This window comes from Peromyscus eremicus, chromosome 3 (assembly GCF_949786415.1).
Source record: "Peromyscus eremicus chromosome 3, PerEre_H2_v1, whole genome shotgun sequence".
Lineage (NCBI taxonomy): Eukaryota > Metazoa > Chordata > Mammalia > Rodentia > Cricetidae > Peromyscus > Peromyscus eremicus.
Window position 1 is genome coordinate 67132126 of NC_081418.1, and position 20646 is coordinate 67152771.

General features: G+C 46.7%; 1 long non-coding RNA gene across 1 annotated transcript; it reads right to left on the reverse strand.

Annotated features, from left to right (window-relative positions):
* Positions 1-14979: 14979 nt before the first annotated feature.
* Positions 14980-19646, reverse strand: LOC131905856 (uncharacterized). The gene is made up of 4 exons (XR_009378059.1): positions 18681-19646; positions 17392-17515; positions 15765-15907; positions 14980-15179 (listed from the first exon to the last, which is right to left on the reverse strand). It is a non-coding gene; the product is annotated as an uncharacterized LOC131905856 (long non-coding RNA).
* Between the last annotated feature and the right edge of the window lie 1000 nt (positions 19647-20646).

The following is a 20646-nucleotide window of genomic DNA, read 5'->3' on the forward strand; positions in this document are numbered from 1 at the left end:
TGGTGGCACACACCTTTAATCCCAGCACTCGGGAGGCAGAGGCAGGCGGATCTCTGTGAGTTCGAGGCCAGCCTGGGCTACCAAGTGAGTTCCAGGAAAGGTGAAAAGCTACACAGAGAAACCCTGCCTTGGAAAAACAAAAAACAAAACAAAACAAACAAACAACCAAAGAAAAGGCAAATATAAGCATTTCCAGTATTCTGGGAAATTTCATTGAGATAAACAGGAGCCTTGAGACTTTACTCCATGACCGGCCAATTGGCCTTTCTCATTTAGACTGAGCTAAAAAAAAAAAAAAAGCCTTCCAAAGTGGCTTAGTGAGACATCCCTAGAAGGTCAACTAAAATGAGTTGAGGTAATGGGGGAGGGGCACATTGGTCCCTTCATAGTGAGACTTTAGGATATATGATAGAGATGGGAATGTTGACGACTTTAGTGGGTTCCCCTCTTCACAGAGGAGAAAACTGAGGTAGGGAGAGTTAGTGACCAGCGCAGATCAATAACTGAGCAGGTTTTCCTAATTCCCGAGCATCTTCATCCAGGTTGCATGCAGCCCGGTTCTGGAAGCCAAGTCAAGTCCCTCCTCTGTCATTACTTTAAGTCTCTCCTGTCACAGCTCGAGTTCTTGTGTGTAGAACAGATAACGTGGGAGACACTAGCTGCTTTTAGGCGGGGAGTGACTTGCCCACTTGCTCCTTTGAAGATTCTAGACAGAGGATGGGGTAGGGTGGCCAGGCATTGCCTGGAACCAACCTAGTTTCAGCACTGAATGTCCCATGTTCCAGGGACACCGCAGTCCTAGTTGAATCAGGATAATTGTTCACTCTGAGACCAGTAACAGCGTCCCTGCCTGGTGGTTCAGAGCCCAGATGAAGCAAAGGATAAGGCAGATGCCATCCCCGAGTGGACCACTAATGCCTTCACTTCATAGATCAGAGAAAAAGAAGTTACCCGAAGTTGCATGCAGGGACTCCCCCTTGGCCTGCACTTAATCACCCTCCTGGAGCCGCAAACAGCCCTGCTTTGAAATGGACCATGCCTCCTGGCGAAGCATTACATCTTAAAACATGCCTTTAAAAGACTCATAACATGGTTTTAAAACATAGATATGGAGTGATCAATCCACAATGTATGACTGTGTTCTGGATTCCGAGACAGACTGTTACAAGGTGCGGGCATTTATACAGGCCTCAGTGTTCTGCACCAAAGCTGCCGTAAGTGGAGGTCTGGGAATTTCTAATGGCCTTTTTAAGAATACCTTGTTTCCACTTGGCTCACCCTAGACAGAAGCATTATTCAAGTAACTCTTGAACACCTGTCTGCAAAACCTCAAGCTGGAGAGAGCAGAGCACACCAGAAGTTCAAGGTGAGGAAGCAGGAGTCTGGACTCTAGTTCTAACCGAGCAGATAGCTAGGCTGTTACTTTAGGAAAATCACTCGGCTTCTTCGTCTTCAAAAAGGCGACAACAGTTCTCAAGGGAGACTGTGGAGTCAGAGAAGGGACAAATGTGGAAGTGTCTTGGAAGCCGCCAGGTGTTACACAGAGCCGAGATGTTCCGTAGAAGGGCCTTGGATGCGAGAAGCTGAGCTTTGCAAAATGCAATTACAGGTGGGGATTATGCGCATTTGCTGGTCCCAAAAAACGACTACCACCGAAGCACATAAGTGTATGAAAGGTGAAAAAGAAAACTTGTTAAAGGGGCAGCACCAAAACCACAGACTACACCACAGGGCCAAAGGGACCCCAAAGAGCCATGGCCGCTGTCTCTCGCTTTCTTCTCTAACACAACCTCAGACTGACCACCTAAAGCAGACCGTTAGAGCCAGCACTTAAGAGAGTGCTACATACAAGGCTGACATTCTGCTGAGTGTGCTTTGTACAGATTTGGAGGCCCAGAACGTGCCTGGAAATACCTCCTATCTGCCTAACAACCACCAGACGGCTCTGCTCTGAAACCCGATCTGACTCCTTTCTCAAGATGTGGCTTTCTAGTCCCCACACGGAGGCAGGCCAGTGTGACTGACTTTGGCCAGTACAACACGGTGATGGAGTCTGAGCCTGCTTCACTGTGCTAACTCTTCCTAGCTATGAGAACAAGCCCCAGCTGGCCCGAGGGAGGGATGGGCTCTTTCCAAGTTGACAATTCTTATGTTAGCCATTGTCAAAGCACGGTCTAACAACCTGGCCTGTGGTGGTACACGCCTGTAGTCCCATCACTCAGCAGGCAGAGGCAGGCAGATCTCTATGAATTGGAGGCCAGCCTGGGCTACATAGAGAGTTCCAGCCATCTACAACAATAGCAAAATAAAACCAAAAGACACCGTGTAACAAACAAACACACAAGCCATGGGTCATGTGCCAGCAAATTATTTTTGCTCCTGCGTCTACGAACATTTATCACGGCCTCCGTTGGGTTCCTTTTTAAAAATTCTTGTTTTGTTTTGTTTGAGACAAAGTCTCACTATGTAGTTTAGGCAGGCATCAAATGCATAAACCTCCTGCCTCAGCTTCCTGGATACAAGTGTTATAAGGTTGTACTTGCCAGAATACAAGTACAACCTTGTGTGTGTGCATGTGTGTGATGGACCTCAACTACAGAGCCTTGTGTGTGCTAGGCAAGAACTCTGTACTTATCTACCCCCTAGCTCTTCATTAAGCTCATTCATGTATCTATCTTCAGTTATGTTTGAGGCATGGATCTGTCGCTGTTGGCGAAGCCCTGTGATGATTTTGTGGCTGACCAGCTAATACTGAGCAGTGACATCTGGGATCTCTTCAATGTATTGAATTACAGATGAAATTAAGGACTCTGTTACTTTAGCACAAGCAACAATTAATTTCTGGAATAAGTATGCTTCAAATACTTGCTCTTCTCCGTGACTCTCCCATCCCTCCCACAGGCCGGCTGGGGCTTGTTCCCATAACTAGCAAGAGAAAGCACAGTGAGGCAGACTCAGACTCCATCCCTGTGTTGTGCTGGCTAATGTAAGTCCTACTGCTCTCTACCGATTTGAGGACTAGAAAGCCACATTGAGAAAGACATGAAAAAGACTTAGGTAAGGCTTTTGTCCTGACAGCCAATCCACCTGAGTCTCCAGCAGCAACATCACCACCAAACAATGTCAGGAAAATTTTCCACAAAAATGTACTCGGATGTCACCTGCCCCTTCTATTCAAATGCAGGAGTGTGCTGACGAAGTGCTTGGCAGAGCACACCCAGGGTCTGGTCTGGTCTTGTAAATCATTTTATTTATTTTCTTGGTCAGGCCACATCTCCGGAGCACAGTTTCTTCTTCTATAAACTGGTAAGTTCTTCCTCATGGGGCCCTGCTGCTCTCTGACTCAATAATCTTGAATATTTTAACTCAAGCAACTTCCTTTTTTCTGCCTTGTCTCCACAGAAAACTCTCCCAGCCTAATCGGCTTTATGATGATATTAGCCACGCTGTCACTTAAAACAGCCCATTATGGCCCTCATTGACTGCTCCCAAATTCAAAGTAAATTCAATCACCAATACATATCCAATCAAAAAAATGGAAATCTCCAGGCTAAAGGGACATCAGCCCCTGGAAGGGAACGAACCTCCTGAATAAATAAATCTGCTTTGCCCAATATTTCCCCCTCTTGATTTGAACAGAGACAGTAACCCTTTTTCTGTCATTGAATTAATTTGCTAGAAGTGGCTGTAATTTCTATATAAATCCTGAGATTGTTTCTAATTTGCATGTTATATATGAATGTTTATGCATGGGGTGCCAGCCTAATGTTCTCCAGGGATGCTCTTGGAAACTGTATGAATCATGTAAACAAAATTAGGCTGAAATAAAAAGAATGTATGATATTTTCCTCACTAGTACTAATTTTTTTTTAAAGTTTGGTTTTCTCCTTAATGGCCTTCCTGCTGACTTTAATTATATTTATGGCACAATTATCCTGTGCTGGGCACAGCCTTGTATGCCCAGTGCTCATTTGGCGTCTGGTTTGGGGGTATGCCTGGCAGACAGATGGGCAGTGTGATGGCTCTCTTGTCTGCTCCCTTTGGAGCCAGTGAAGAGGGAAGGTGATAGGTGTGGGGGAGTCTACGCAGCTTATTCTCGTCTGCCTCACCTTCTTTCTTCCGAGGATGAATTCAGACCGTGGGCAAAACTGAACCCAGGTCCGGTTCTTCCTCCTGCAGCCTCCCTGGAGTACTGTCTGAAGATCACGGCTGCTGTTAATTAATGATTTGCCAGCTGTCCGCGCTAATTTTATAGCATTTATGTATGCACACGCATTGTCCTGTAACAACAAACATTCAGTGGTCATGGTGCCGTCACTCAGCAGGGATGTCACTTTCTAAGGCTTTCCAGAACACCTCTTCAGGTCCAGTGTCCATCAGGGAGGGACCTTGCTCTCATCAGGACAACCTCACTCTGTAGTCCTGATGGCAATATCACAATTCTTTTCTAGAGATCGGGCTTGCTCCAGAGTCCCTTTGTTTTTGTCTAAAGGGGAGTCCCTGTGTCATTGTGCCCTCCCTCCCCGCTTTATTACCTCTGTACTCTGAATTGTTCTGGTCTGATCCCTGCCACAGCTCATTCTAGAGGCTTGTAGGTATTTGGGCATCTGAGAGGTTCATAATAGCCCATCCGCAAACTCCTTCTCATCCTAGCATTTGGGATTTTGGAGGGCTCTGCCATCAGGAGCCAGCTTCCCATCACTTCTCTTTCGGGCATTGCTTCTCAGAGTGAATCCACTTCAGATCAAATCATCCTTGCCCAAGGGTTTTGATCATTCCTTCCCTGAAGGATGAAGAGAAAATGTGACCCGCTGATAAGATAGGGGACACACTAGTGAGTTGAGCTTTCAGTAATTAGCAAACACACTCTAAGATCTCTCCACACTGGATGGAAAGGAAGATGCTCTAGGAACATGACAAAGTCCCTTGGGAAGAAGCTTTGGGTATTTGTGGGGCACACGCTGTGGGCGGGGCTTTGTGCTCTGGCTTTGGGTGTGTTTGTGGGGCACATGCTGTGGGCCGAGCTTTGGGCTCTGGCTTGTGTTATCTTCACAATAATCCCATATGTGCTACCATTCTGCAAAAGAGTGAGTCTGAGACAGGAGGAGGCAGGAGGAAGGAACGTTTAAGGCCTTCCTGGACTATAGAGTAGGCTCAAGGCTCGCCTGGGTAACTTAGTGAGAGCCTACCTCAAAATTTCAAAAAGTGAGAAGAAAGCTGGGCATACGGCTCAGGTGCAGAGTGCTTCCCTAACTTGCACAAGGCCCTAGGTTCAGGTTGTGCTCAGTCATGAACAAAATTACAAGACCCTGGTGGAGGAAGATAGGAATGAACAAGAAGAGGGTAGGTCGGGAAAAGTGCAGGGTTAGAAGAATTTCGGAAGGGTCCAAAGCCCATACTCTAGACTGCATGTGCATTGATATTGGAAGGCCGTTCAATCTGGACAGAGGGCTGGCCTACTGGAAGGGTCTGAGGAGGAGGCCTGTGGCCTCACACAAGGAGCGGCAGCAGGTTTCTCCTGCTTCTCACCAGAGGACCACTCAAGGATCACCTGAGGCTATTACAATCCATACCCAGGGGCTGGAGAGATGGCTCAGGGTTAACAGCACTGGTTGCTCTTGCAGAGGACCCGGGGATCATTTTCTAGCCCCCTCCCGGCAGCTCACAAGCATCTGGAACTCCAGTTCCAATGTCCTCTTCTGGCCTCCGTGGGCATCAGGTACAGGGTTCACAGACATACATGCAAACAAAATACCCATACACATAAAAATGTTTTTAAGAAGCAGTATCTAAATAGATATTCAAGCACTATTTCCAGACCTCATTAGGTGAGACAGGAATAGCTTGGCACTCTACTCTTCTGGATGCAGGAGATGGAGCACAGGGGTGGTGGAGCCAGCGTATCTGAAGTTACAACAGTACCTTGTAAAAGGTTCTTCCTACTTCTAGGTTTCTTTACCTCATTGCAGTTGCTTGAAATGTATTTATGGTCACATCCAGCACCCCACATATGACCCTATTTATTTGTCCACCTTTACAAACACGGAGGCTTTGGTAAGAGCAGGAGAGAGGCAAAGTGCATTTGGGAATAATAACCCAGAAATTTGCTTCTGAAAGCTTTCCTTTTCCTTACTGAATGCATTCGAGAAGAATTCAATCTTCAAGGTCAAAAGAAGGTCACATATCCTAACTTCCTTGCACCCACAGCTTAATCATCTAAAATTAAAAATCAATTCTTGTCTGAGCCTTGTGAAGAGCCCATAATTGCTTCAGAGTGAAGCTCTGAATACCCGCACCCTCTCCCACCTTCCATTTCTTAAAGATGAGAGTATCATTTTTCAAGTCCAAGGCATTGTCAGGATGAGATTGCACAGTAACCGAGAAGAACAATCTGTTAAAGATGAAATCATTTTCATCATTATGTTCTTCAGGCAGAAATGAAGCCCCTCTTCAACGCTGCTTCTGAAGATGGCAAAAAAGGAATATGAGCTGATTATTAGCAGTCTGTTTCCTTTAAAAGAAAAAACACACACAGCACTGGTTATTGTCTCCTTTCCTCTGCTGGCAGGCTAGCATTCCAAATCAGCAGCTTGCTTTGGTTTTTATACAAAACTGGTTGCCACTTCCCAGCTACCGGGTTTTCTCTTTACCCTCAATACCTGGCTGTGTTTGGACCGCCATTATTACATGGCTGCTCACCTGAGCCTGTTTGGTTAGATTTTGTGCCTCTAAATCGAACCTGAGACATCTAAGATGCCAGTGAGTTTCTGATCACAGCTTCAAACATTGTGTGTGTGTGTGTGTGTGTGTGTGTGTGTGTGTGTGTGTGTGTGTGTGAGAGAGAGAGAGAGAGAGAGAGAGAGAGAGAGAGAGAGAGAGAGAGAGAGAGAGAGAGAGAGCAGCTTTCCATCTGATTGGTACCTTCTTACAGAAGTGTTTAGCCTTCCAACCACCCACAGTTTTTCAAAAACCAATTCCCAGAGTTTTCATGAAGTTTTCAAGTGCCCATCAGGAGCCTTTGAACTGTGAAGATCAGTTATGATATGGAAATGAGGGAATCTATTAAAATAGTATTATGGGAGGCGGAATTCTTGACTACTTTTAAATTCTGCTCAACAGGACTGAAGCTGCCCCTGCTCTCCTTCTGCTGGTTATGTCTAGTCACGGCCCCCACCAAACATCCAAAGTCTGGCAGGAGATGCAAGCATGCCTCCCAGCCCAGCTCCACCACAGGCGCACACCTGCTGTGACATACTGCTTCTGGTCCTTGCTAGCCTAACCTCATTCATCCAGTCAACCACCATCAGAGAAGTCGGTCCTCCCCCACCCACCCCCCCATCCCCGCCACCATGCCTCCAAAAGGAAAGACATTCATCCAAAGTTTCCTAACCCCCATCTTAATCACCATTTAGAAGGTCTACAGCTTGACTTCTTTCAGACCAAGCCAACTTTCTTTTAAGCCCGGAGCCTGTTCTGTAAGGCTGGCTAATTAGCCTGCCTATACTAGAAGTACTGACTTTTTATTACCTTTGGAAAACAAAGCCAGGTTTGAGGAAGTGTTGGATGTAAGCTGTCTCCAAAACTTCAGGAAGGGAACCCCCATCTTCGAAGCCCCCCTCCTCCCCAGGAAGATTTGTGGTCTGGTTAGAAGGACCATTTAGATGATGAAAGGAACCAGTGGACAGCCTCTGATTTATAACCAGCGTGATTTTTTTTAATATCCACCAAATTAATATTTTTATGTCTGTTCCCCCATCAAGTTGCTTGGGTTTGAATTTCAAGTAGGGTAACCTGCCAAGATGGTGTAGTAAAATACAAACTGAATCATAAATCCCAGCAGGGGTGAAAGAACATAAGACAGATTGCTAACACCTTATAGAAAAAAAAACCAACAACAACACATTTAAACAAAAAAGCAGGAATTTGCTTTAAAGTATGCTGAGCCCGGTGGGGACTGGAAGAGACCAAAGTCGGCTGGAGGTGGGGCTGGTTTCACCTTCCCAACATTGCTTTCCTGAGGAGCCCAACTTGCAGAAAACCTTTCTGGCAGGTAACTCAGGCCCTGTGGGTCTTCTCTCAACCAGGGGCAGTGATGACTCTCTCAGACGTGTGTTTAGAGATAAGGCAGAAGTACCTTTGAATGAATACCTTCACACCTGGGTCTCTCAGTCTCTCCTCCGCTGGAGTGCCCGCTCACAGCTCATCAAAGTCTGCCTTCATTAGTGCCAGGCCCAGGGAAATAAATGCAGCTGGCAGGGAGGCTGAGCTGGAAGAAGAAAGCCATGTGTTTCCTTCCTAAGACGAAAATCATTTCCCCGAGAGGAATAAGGAGCTTTTACGAACCTGGATGGATATGGCTTGGCTGGAACTGGTTGATTGCTCTCCGACCCATCACCGGGCACTAGCGGGAACAACAGAAGCCCTTATTGGCTTGGTTTTATAACAAGTTTACTGTACCAGAGCATGCACAGTTGAGCAAATGCCCTTACAACCTAGCTTATTACTACAGCAATCTGGATAAACCACAGGTCAGCTCGTGTCACGGAAACATAACTGCTGCTTGGGAGAGGTCTAATAGAACTCATGCAATAGCCTATAAAACAGACGAGAGTCCTGTCTGTCAACACCAACATTATAAAGGCAATCCACTAACCCTTCTCATGGTCAGCTGTCAGTCCTTGAGCAATGTTGTCTTTTCTTCTCATGACTGGTCAGGGCCTGGCTCTCAGAACGTACTGTGTGCTCATGGGAGCGGGCTCTACTGAGTGGCACCCCTGTGTCACAGTTCAGCCACATTTCACTGAGACACATTTTCAACCCAAATCACCAGGTCCCATAACACTTTGCAAACACACGCTTGGACTTCCGTTTTACTCTCTCTGGGCTTAGAGGCAAAGTCATGGCCAAGGTTTTCAGAACCTGTGAGTGGCCAAGAGGAAGGTACCACTTCAGACCAAACAGCTATTTAAGAGACTCCACAACCTGGTAGAGTTATTTTGGTTAATTTGTGAGGTTATTTTGACCCAAGAATATATAAAAAGTTTTAAAATTTGCAATTACGGGCATTTAATTATAACTATATAAGGGGAATATCAAGTAAAGATGAACATAGGTACAGTACTTACATAAATACAGTACACACACAGATTCAGTACATATGTAGCCACAGTACATACATAGATACAATGCAGATACATTTTAAGAGTAACGTTGATTTGTCAGTTTAATATACTAAAACTTTAACAGACTCCACCTTTTCAAATAGGTCCTCACAAATACGACAGAATCCTCAAAAAGTAAGTGAAAACAATTTTTTTTTCCTAGAAAGGGAAGTGGTAGGATAGGGCTGAAAGCTATCTGTACATAACACCTAGAAGATATTAATTTCTTGGATTGGTAGCTGCACTGTAGTTATGTAAATGGATTTAGAAATATACCCAGAAGTAGCACATCTACAATTTATTCCAAACCATCCAGAAAATAAAACACACACACATACATACACACACACACACACACACACACACACACACACAGAATGATAAAGCAAATATCTAAAGTGCTACCATCTGAGGAACCTAGTGAAGGGTACACTACAACTCTTGCTACTGTTCCTGAAAACTTTATGTAGATCTGGAATTTTTTAAGGCATCCAAAGTTATCCCTATTTGTTTGCTTGCTTATTTATTTATGCATTTGTTTGTCTATTTTTATTTATTTTGTGTCGCTCAGGAGTCAACATAGGGCCTTGCACACACCAGGTAAGTGTTCTCCCACGAGCTATACTCTTTCCCCTCTTTTTACTTCCTATTTTGAGACAGGGTCTCATTAAGCCTCCCTAGGCAGGCCTTCAACTTGTGATCCTCCCGCCTCAGCCTCTGCAGTAGCTGGGGTTCCATTGTTGCTTATTCAAAATGAAATCCTAAGAGGCTGTATTTGTAAGTTCCTTGGCTTGCTTGCCAACACTGATCTAAAACGAACTTGAAAAAGGTTCCATTTGGGATATCACTAAGTGAAACCTTTAGATACATGTGTTATTACTGGAGTAACCATAGAAGCAGTAAACTAGTAAGGTATGGGGATGAGGGGGTGTCCAAGGGAAGGGAGGGGAACCCCGGTGGTGTACATGGGGAAAGGAGACTAGCAAGAGAAGTTAGATGGGGTAGGAGGAGGGCAAGGCAGATGAGTAAGTGTGAGGAGGACTAACACTGAAGACCTGTGAAAATGCCCAGTGGAAACCTACTGCTGGAGAAGCTTCCCAAAATATCTACGAAGACACACATAAAGGAGCTCAAATTGAGTTGTCCTATCACAGGGGGACAATGCCTCTCCCAGACTCCAGAGACTTTCAGATCAAAGGCCCGGTGCCTGGCATAGGTTACCTTTCTTGGGGTTGTTGGTCAACAGGTTATCATAGCCCCCCCCCAGCATTACAGACTATTGCTGTTGCCCCTGGTTACCCTCCAGCACTTGATGGTAAGACCCTATTGCTGAAGACACCACATACTTGAGTCATAGCACATGGAAAAATCATCCTGGTATGGTCTGGAAGCTTCTCCCCTACGGGCTTCTTTCCCTAGGGCTGGAAGGTTCAACGCACACTACCAGGGAAGAAAAAATAATCAACAGTCTTTCCCAGCTGTAAACCGTGCAGACTACAATAAACACTGACGTTGAAAGCTGTGCCCATTGATGCAACAATGGTACAAATGTCATGGTTTTAACCAGCTGCCTTCTGATTGGGAGACAGAACCCATGCCTGATTCCATTGGCTAGGTTAAAAACCCATAGCTGGCTGAGTCCTGGGCCCTAGAGAAGAACCCAATGCTATCATTCTGCAAACAGACGTAGTAACAAACTGTCCCCAAGTTCTTACCTTTTTAAAAAGGGTGTTTTTCGATTTATTTATGAGTATTTTACCTGCATGTATGCATGTACACCATGTAGGTACCTGGTGTCTGCAGAGGTCAGAAGAGGGCATTAGGTCCCCTAGAATTGTAATTATAGATGTTTGTGAGGCACTCTGTTGATGATGGGAACTGAACCAGGGTCCTCTACAAGAACAAGTGCTCTTAACCATTGAGCCATCTCTTCAGCCCTGTTCTTGTCACTATACCCACAGATTAGTGGATTCCTCAACCCTCTCCAAAGAAGCTCCTCCTTACAGTACAGGATGATTGATTCAGAGACCCATAGCTGGTCAGTGCGCAGAGAATAAGAGACTGTGGGAGCTCTAAGTGGGACATCTATATCGCGCCCTCTCACTGCGAGACTCAGGGATCTTTACAGAAAAAGAAGTGGGAAGGTGGTAAGAGCCAGAGGTTGTGAACATCCGCAGCAAAATAGTCCTTGCTGGACATGGCAGTTCTGTTGCCCATGTGAACTCACAGTGGCTGTGACCGCAGGCAGAAGAGAAGATCAAGATCAAGGCGGCCCAAATTCCAGCCTGGGGAAGGACTCATGAAGCCACACCCCCAACTGAGTAGCCATTGGCAACTGACTGTGGCTAGGGGAGGGAGAGCTCCTATCACGGATGTGGTCGCTAAGAGGCTTTCCATGCTCCAAGGACGGTTCTAAATCCACGCACCTACAAGCAGCACAAAGTAGATGCTTTAGGCTTAAAAAAACAAAAACAAAAACAAATCGTGAAGTTGCGAGGGCAGAGCGGATGAATTGCAGGGAAGGAATGAGGAAGATGTGACCAAATGCATTATACACATGTATGAAATCCTCAGACAAGAAAACACAAGACCTCGCTGAGAGCCTTCACTGTGGGGGAGAAGGAAATAAGACACCAAGGGAGCTGACTCCGGAGCAGTTATGGAAACCTTGGGAAAAGACTCGCTTGAGACCTTGGAGGGACCATCCTCACCCCTGGAGCCAAGCCCTTCCCTTCTGTGATGGAAACATCGCAAGCACATACCTTCCTGTGAATCACATCTCATTTGGGCTGAAGTCCTGCTGACATTCATTACCCTAAACCTGCGTTTCAAGAGATTTCCACTCACTTTGAGCTAAACATGTGGGCCCCAGCCTTACCCCAACACACATCATACTTTCTTCTTTCTCTTTTGACCAGAAACGTCATCCTGCTGCTGGAAACTGATGCATGTGAGTTCAAAGCATCTGTTCCAGGAGACCTTCAAAGGAAATGGGGCCGGTTTCAGCACATTCGTTCACACGTGCAGACACACATGTACACACACACACACACACACACACACACACACACACACACAATCAGTCCATAAAGTTAAACACACCACTGAACAGCCAAAACCCACCACTCAGTAGACATTGTCTCCTTTCTGGAACTTCTAGGGCTGTGGACAATGTCCTGTCATTGGGCATGTGTGTAGCTTGAACCGGCAATAAATTGAGGTACTAATCCTGAGGCTCAGCAGCACCTGCAGAATCAGAGAAGGACGCCTCCACAGACGACACGTGTATAAATCACATTTATTTTCATAGCACATTTAAATAACGTTTCAGCCCTGGGGATTTTCCGTCAAGTAATGAAGCGTCACCCAATGAGAGTGCGCGACGTTGCTCCAATCTGCACAGCCCCCTCGCAGCCCAGGAATAAAGCCTGTGATTTATACGGATGTCATCGGCGGTATCAGGGCTTCCTTGCCTTCGCACAAGACATGGCTGTGCATTGGATGAGAGGTGAGATTTATCTGCAAAATAAACAAAGAAAAGGCCCTGTTTTCTCTCTTAATCACACCCAACAAGACGTCAAGTGCTCACACACATGCACCAGCTCATACACACTCCCCTCCACATGCGCACACACAACACAGATGGGTTTGTTACAAGCCAGGAGAGAGGGCCAGCTCCATAAAAGACATCCTTTGCATCCTAATAAAGATCTGCTTTAGGCGGTTCCCCAACCCTAGCTGGCAATCCCCTGTGGGGCTCAGGCCTGGTAGGGGTGGACAGGAGCGTGGGGCCAGCCTCAGGTGCCTGAGGCCTGCCATACACACGGAGGAGACAAATCAAATCACTTCTGCACACCGCAAGACAGAGTGTGATTCCAACTCACCTGCCATTTTCTGTCTCATTTCAAGGGAAAATCTGAGCCCACCCTCCCCCAGTGCCCGGGGAGCAGCGTCATCGTGGTGGTCACCCTCCTTGTTCAGGGGGAACTGGAAAGCAAGGCATTCTGCCCAAAGCTGTAGGAACTCTCCGGCTTTAGTTCTTTCTTCCGCCCTCCTCTGCCCACCTCCTCCCCTGACATTTTTGTTTGTTTGTTTGTTTGTTTTATTTTTTTGAGACAGGGTTTCTCTACGTAGCTTCGGTGCCTGTCCTGGAACTCACTCTGTAGACCAGGCTGGCCTCGAACTCACAGAGATCCCTGGCTCTGCCTCCTGAGTGCTGGGATTAAAGGCATGCGCCACCACCGCCCGGCCCCCTGCTACTTTCTTTTCTTCTTTCCTTCCTCCCTTCCTCATCCCTCCCTGTTTCCTTCCCTTGTTTCTCCCCCTCCCTCCTGCTTCCTTTCTCCTTCCCCCTCTTCCTTTTCTGTCCCACCTCCTTCCCTTTCTCTCTTGCTCTCCATTTACTCTATCAGGTCTCCGTATATGTGGTAACTCGAGGCCACCACGCTCCTGTACATGTGTATAGGTTGTCATTGGCATCAGATACACACAAACCACACCTGAGCAGGGACCGCCCAGCTGACGTATGGCTGGCCGTGCAACATCTGGATATGCAACAGTTCAACCTGTAACTACCAAACTACTCGATGCATCCCATAAACACTGAAGCTCACACCGTTACGGGGCTCTGTAGTTAGCCAAACTGTTCAGCTTCTGTATGTGATCACAGTTGGACTCACACAAACCTGTGTGATGGAGAAAACAGGATGGGGGATCTTACGTCTGTGTGCAACTGTCCTTCTACTTCGACAGTGGCTCCTGCATCCAGGCCCTTACTGCTTGCCTAGAGAAACCAAAATCAGGAAGTCTCATGCTTTGCTGCAGACAACCATCCCTTGGCCAGCCATGAGCAGATAATAGACAGCTGGTGTCAAGGATGCTAACTAACCAGTTCTGCTTGAGTCAGCCTGGAGTTCAGGCCAGGATTTCCGATCCTACCTGGATATTTCTAAATGAGGCTATTTCCCCAAAACGCATATTCCATTCTGACATCAAAGAATGGGCTTTTAATTCTATTTTTATTTTAGAAAAGGTCAAGGATTAGGCTGGCCACAAATGTACTACATAGGCAAAAATGACCTGGAACTTGTGATCCTCCTGCCTCCGCTTCCACAGTGCCGGGATTGCAGGTGTGTGTCACAAGCCTGGTTTTTATGGTGCTGGAGATCACTTCCAGGGCCTCGTGCATGTTAAGGAAGCACTCTGCCAACAGCATTCTCTCCCAGCCCCAAGGGTGAACTTTTCGATGGCCCAAATATGACTTTCACGGAGCGGAGAGACACTCTGGTGTCACCCATCAAATGTTTCCTGTGACTTATGGGAGAGTTGGGACCTTTTCACATTTAGGTTCCGATCACAAATTTGGCTTGAAGAGTTATCAGCCCAGATTTGGCTTTGAACTCCGGGTGTCACATCAAAGGATGATGCCCCTGACACTTTCTGTCTGGACAGAAACATCCCTGTTTCTCATCATTTTCATTTCTCAAGTTTGTCCTGAAGTTGCCCAATAGCCAGCCACGTCACAAGGAGAAACTTTAAATTTACAAAAAATGATTGCCCCAAATTAAACGTTTAAAAGGCGGGAGGGCCGGTTAAAGAAATTAAGAAAGCAGCATTGCTTAGCAGGACCGCAGGAGAGGGTCAGCCTGTCCCTAAAAATAGGATTGCCACCTGTGGGGGGTTGCAGCAGCCTGCTGGGCATATGCTATTGTCCCAGCTTAATTATTAATAGCCTGGCTTCTGCCCTCACAACTGTCCCAGTTTGGATGCTGAATTATGTAGTCACCCTACCTAGGAGCTATTAAAAAAAACAAAACGGTTGGAATAGGTTTTATTATTTTAAGGGATTCGGAGACAATGTACAAATGAGGGAAGAGGGGGAGGTGGCGGGAAGGAACTGGGCGGTCTGCTCAGTTGCTCAGCCACGGAAGGCTCAGCGAGATTGTATCAGTTTTGTTCATGTAGTTCCAATTATGAGCCAATAACGCGGACTAGAACTCATTTTATTATAACCACCATCTGCAATAAAACAAATGCACAGTGTAATTTGTTGAGGTGTAAGGGTTAGGTGCAGATTAACTCCAGTGCTCTTGTGGCTAGAGAGGAAGGCCCATCACCTGCCATTTCCACTCCAGAGGCAGTGGGGGGTGGATCTGGATAGAAGAGAATGCCATCCCAGATTCCCAATGGTGTGAGGGTCAGGCCTACTTGATGGGCAGCTGGAGACAGATCATCCTACATGGTGTGTGTGTCACACAGACATTGGAGTGTGACCAGATGCCCCGTTGTCAGGGACGAGTGCTGGGCTCTGTGGAAGAATGGTGGTGTTTTCACAGCATTTGGCCTTCCTTGATTGTGCCGCTGTGCTCCCTGCACACCCGCTGCCCTCTTGAAGTTATAAGATTTTAACCACCTTCATTGTAGCTCTCTAAGTCATGTGGGCAGGGCCTACACTCCCAGCACGAGGTCAGAGAACTCAGAACATGCCCCCTGTGCCTGGCCAGCTCCACTGTGTCCCCCAAGACTTGGCTCAGGCCCCAAATCCCACTGCAGCCTTCCCTGTCTTCTCCCAGGGAGTGGAAAGCCATTCCTCCCACCACTGACCTCCATCCCCACCATGTACTCCATGTCTTCAGTGACAACGGCAGACTCTAGTCCCCTTCTACATGAGCTCCCAGGGCCAGCAGTGATGTAAATCCTCTGTAAATCCTTGTCCCAGTACAGTGTGTCTGTCATACCCAGGACTCCTGAAAAACAAAGTAAGAGGGATGGTAATAGATGCTGTGTATTTATTAGAACACTTAGTGAAAATACATGTATATACATACACACATATTGCAACCTGATCTTGAAAATTATGACTAAAATATGTCATACATTTATATTAAATTCAATATTTTTAATGTGCAGATCACTAATGTGACATATGTTCACTTTGTTGTGCAAATCTCTCTCTAGATTATTTTCATCTTGCACAACCTACAGCGAGGTATGCTTCCATGCTAAGGAAAGCATTATATCATTTAAATCTCATACTGTTGGTGGTAGGGATAATTATTATTCTCATCTTGAGACAAGATAAGCACCTATTTCAAGGTCACGTAGCGAACAGTCGGTGGCCATATTTGAGACTCTTATACTGTTGCAATTTTCAGATAAGTAAAATCCCGTAAGCTTGCAGGTTTAGAGGAATCACAGGTCCTTTTTTCGTCCTCTATCTGGGTTTCATCTTTCAAAGGTGCTCATGGAAGCTAGAGAGGTCGCGCCTTGGGTAAAACGTTTGTCACACCCACGGGAAAGCCACCCGTGGAGGCCAGAGCCTGCAATCCTAGTATGAGGGGTAGGGTCGGAGATGGGAGGATCCTGGGACTAACCGCGGGGGTTTTAGCAAAGAAAGGCACAAGGGTCTCATGGAAGCAAGCCTTGCTGTTTTGTAGATGAGGAAAGTAAGGGCAGGAGGCAGTCAGATCTGCGAAGGCAGAGCTTGCCCGGCCATGTTGCTAACCTCGCAGCGGGTGCCAATCGTCTCTGTCCTTCCTGGTTCTCTTGTGTGCCAACAACACTTCCCGTAGAGTTGCGTCGGCCCACCAGTGCCTCTGCTCTGTGTTCCCCTCGCCCACCAGTGCCACATTCTAGTCCAGCCTCCAGAGCTCTCCTTTCCTTCACTCTCCCAGCCTCATACCCCCAACATTCTACAAGGCTGTCCTGGTCCCTCCCAAAACGAAGCCCGGGGATAACCTGCGCCGACTCAGTTCTTCAGCTTTGGGGACAGAACCATTACTATGACCTATCTGTGATGTAAAGAAAAAATGAAAATTTTGATTACCGTGATGCCAGACAGCATTTGCCTCACTGCCTGGACCCCAAGCACGTGGCACCTGCGGGGACAGCCTCCGTTTCGTGAAAGGGGATTGACTCTGGACACAGTGAAGTACAACTTTCTCTCGATTTTTAATGGAGGACATTCCAAAGTGACAAAGGAAGAGAACGGAAATTGTTGGACTTTTCTGTTTCATTACAAAACGGTGCAGGCTCTTTACCTCCTCGGTGATTGTCTGCTTGGGACATTTGACCCTTGTGCCGAAAGCAGAATAGAATGATCTTGCTGTGGGATCTCAAGCATCTGGAGGCTTCCACAACACTGGCTTCTATGCATTGTGCATTTTTATTGCCCACTCTGCCCACCTAAAACATCAGCCCGATTTTTAAACATGTGCCATAGAGTAGATACCTGCAACCCTCTAAGAGGCCCCCCACTCAGACTTCAGCTCCTTCAGAACATGGACTTCTCTTTACAGCTGCTGCACTGAGGTGGTCCACTGCCTGTTGTGTGAGCCCTTAGCCCTGTGTGATGTCTGGAAGAAATGGATGGCCGGGGACTTTGTAAAAGAACTTAACTGCAGCAGGACACTCAGCCTATTACACAGCATTCTGTCACTATAACAAAATACTGGACGCAGTTGACATATAAAGAGAAAAATACTGTATTAGCTCGGAGTTTTGAAGACTCCAGTCTATAATTGAGGGGCCCCATTGTTTGGGCCTCTGTTTAATTAGTGTCTCAGGACAGGAACATGTAACAGCAAAGCTGTTCACCTCAGGAGGTGGTGGAGTGGAGGCGGGGCAGAAGGAGAGACACTGATCACTGGTCTCTTATTTCCGTACTTGTAAAAAAGTAAGTCTTTGCTTTCTGCATGTAAAGAGAGTCTCATTCTCATTTTATGAAAACACACGTACATCACATATACACATCAGAAGTACTGGCTAATTACAGCTACCTGCAGGTTCTGCTGTGCACTAAAAAACATTATGTGAATTTAATGAGGCATTAAGGGTTGTTGGGGACTTGGGTTTTTTGTTTTTTTTTTTTTTTTGGTTTTTCGAGACAGGGTTTCTCTGTGTAGCTTTGCGCCTTTCCTGGAACTCACTTGGTAGCCCAGGCTGGCCTTGAACTCACAGAGATCCGCCTGGCTCTGCCTCCCGAGTGCTGGGATTAAAGGCGTGCGCCACCACCGCCCGGCTGGGGGTTTTGTTTTTAATCTTTAAAAAAAAGATTTATTTCTATTTTATGTGTTGCCTGCATTCAAGTCCGTGCCAAGTGCATGCAATGCCCATGGCGGCCAGGAGAGGGCACTAGATCCCACGGAGACCAGGAGAGGGCATAGGATCCCCCAGAACTGGGGTTACAGATGGTTGTGAGCTGCCTTGTGTGTGCTTGGAATCAAATCCAGTTCCTCTGAAAGAGCAGCCACTGCTCTTAACCACTGGACCATCCTACCAGTCTGCTTTTGTTTTTTTTTTGAGACAGGGTCCCATGTAGTTCTGACCAACCTCAAATTCTGCCTCCCCTCCATCTCCTGAGTACTGGGATTCCAGGGGTGTGCCACCATGCCCAGTTTATTCAGTGCTGGAGCTCAAGCTTGGGGATTTGTGCACGCTAGGCAAGCATTCTGAGTCACACCCTCACTTCTAGAAAATTCTTTTAAAATCTTAAATGCAATAATCAATAGTAGCACCTACCTGCATGGGGCAGCGGGTGAGCACTGTGGAGGGTCCGTCTTTGTAACCCTTGGAATGACTCACAGAGATGGTGCTGCACCCCTGTCTTCCAGAGGAGCAGACAAGCATGGAGTCCGTGGAACTGGAGCTCCAAACCAGGGCTTTCCAGCTCCGGGGTCTGTTCTGTCAACCACTTCTACGTCTAACTTGCCTGACACCCCAATTCAAATGTGCTCTCCTGACCGATGATCACCCCTAAACATGGGGCTACAGGAAGGCCCTTCCTGCAGCTTTCGTTTTTTTTCACTGAATGGGGACGCGGCAGATGTGCGCTACATTTTCCTGTCCTTCACTTTACAGCGGTATTGCCCTGCACCCAAGGTGAACTACGGTGACAAGGTGGATGGGGTTCCACCCTTCAAGGCACTTCCAGCCCAGATAAGCAGCAGACGCTGGTGCTAGGATCACATAAGAACACAGCCCAACAAGGGGTCCCATGCAATGACCCATCTTACGAAAACCAACTGGTAGTCACAGGGCACCTGTAACCCTAGATCCTTTGACATGCACATCCGCCATGCCTTCTCCAATCCCATAGAGGAGAGATTATCATGCCCATCTTACAGGAGGAAAGACTGAGGCCAAGAGAAATCAGAAAGTCTGCCTGAGGTTAGCATTGCCCACCCAGAGCTTTCTTTGTCTGAGGACAAGACGGACTCCAAAGCTCTGTCTTTCCACCCTGTACCTCTTCCTTGATATCCAGGCTGTCCATCCACCTCATTGTCTGTTCTTGGAAATCGAGGAGAGGGAATATGAGACTCTCACCTCATGGATAATCTGGTGTCAGCTACAACGGGCACCCTGGTAGGGTCAGGCACCTGCTGCTGGGCCAGCCCTGCCTCTCTCCTGCCTGACTCCTTGGGGCCTTCCTGGACTCTGCATGAATTTTCAAGGCTCAGTAGAGTCCGCTGGGGAGCCTTGAGAGGCTTACCCTGCCCTTTCCACCCCTTCCCCTTCCATCCCTGCCCTTTCCACCCCCTCCCCTTCCATCCCTGCCCTATCCACTCCGTGTGCTATGCTGGCTCCTTGTTCTATGTCACCCTATCCATGTGATGCCCTGCTCCCCTTTCCCGCCTCTGTCCCTCCAAAGGCATGGCCTCTGGGAAGCCTCCCCTCCTTTCTTGTAGGCTGGGTGCTTCCTCTCTGCATGGTGTCTGCTCCACACAGTGCATCCTGTCGTGTGCATCCCTCCTAAGCCTGGAGTTCACCTGCCAATTGAACCAAATTGACTGTCATCATCATAGGAGGCGTGGAAGAAGGAAATGCCCTTTTAAAAAAATTGCAATTAAACATTAAATTAGCAGCAGCATTTAGAAATCAGTCAGAGTATTGTGGATTTATCTGGTCTATTCATTCTCACAAAATAGACTGAATCTATACATCTTTTTTTTTTTTTTTTTTTCTGAGACGGGGTTTCTCTGTGTAGCTCTGGTTGTCCTGAAACTCACTCTGAAGACCAGGCTGGCCTTGTGCTGAAATTAAAGGCATGAACCACTATCGACCAGCAGGATCTGTATATCTTTTATTTAAATGAACGGGTCTCAGGAAAAAAATAAAGATTGGCTTAATTATTACATGTGATAATAAATCTCTAAAATTAAAACTGTCCTCTGTTCAACCAATTTACAAAGAATATCTTTATGAACAAAAGAAACTGCTTAATAATCTGCCTTCTGAAAAATAATTTTTTAAAGCCATTAATTTTTTTGAAGATAAAAAGACCTCTCCGTAATACTTGCTTTCAGCTTTTAAATCTTACGCTAGCGTTAATGTACTTTCACATTGCAGTAGTTCGCAATTTGAAAAAGGGCCTGAGAGAAAGAAGTCGATGCAGGAAGCAAGGACTCTCTCCCCTCTCCTCCATATGAACCTAGTGTCAGGTTCATAAATAAATCAAGATTATGCTAATGATTAGGGCGGAACACGA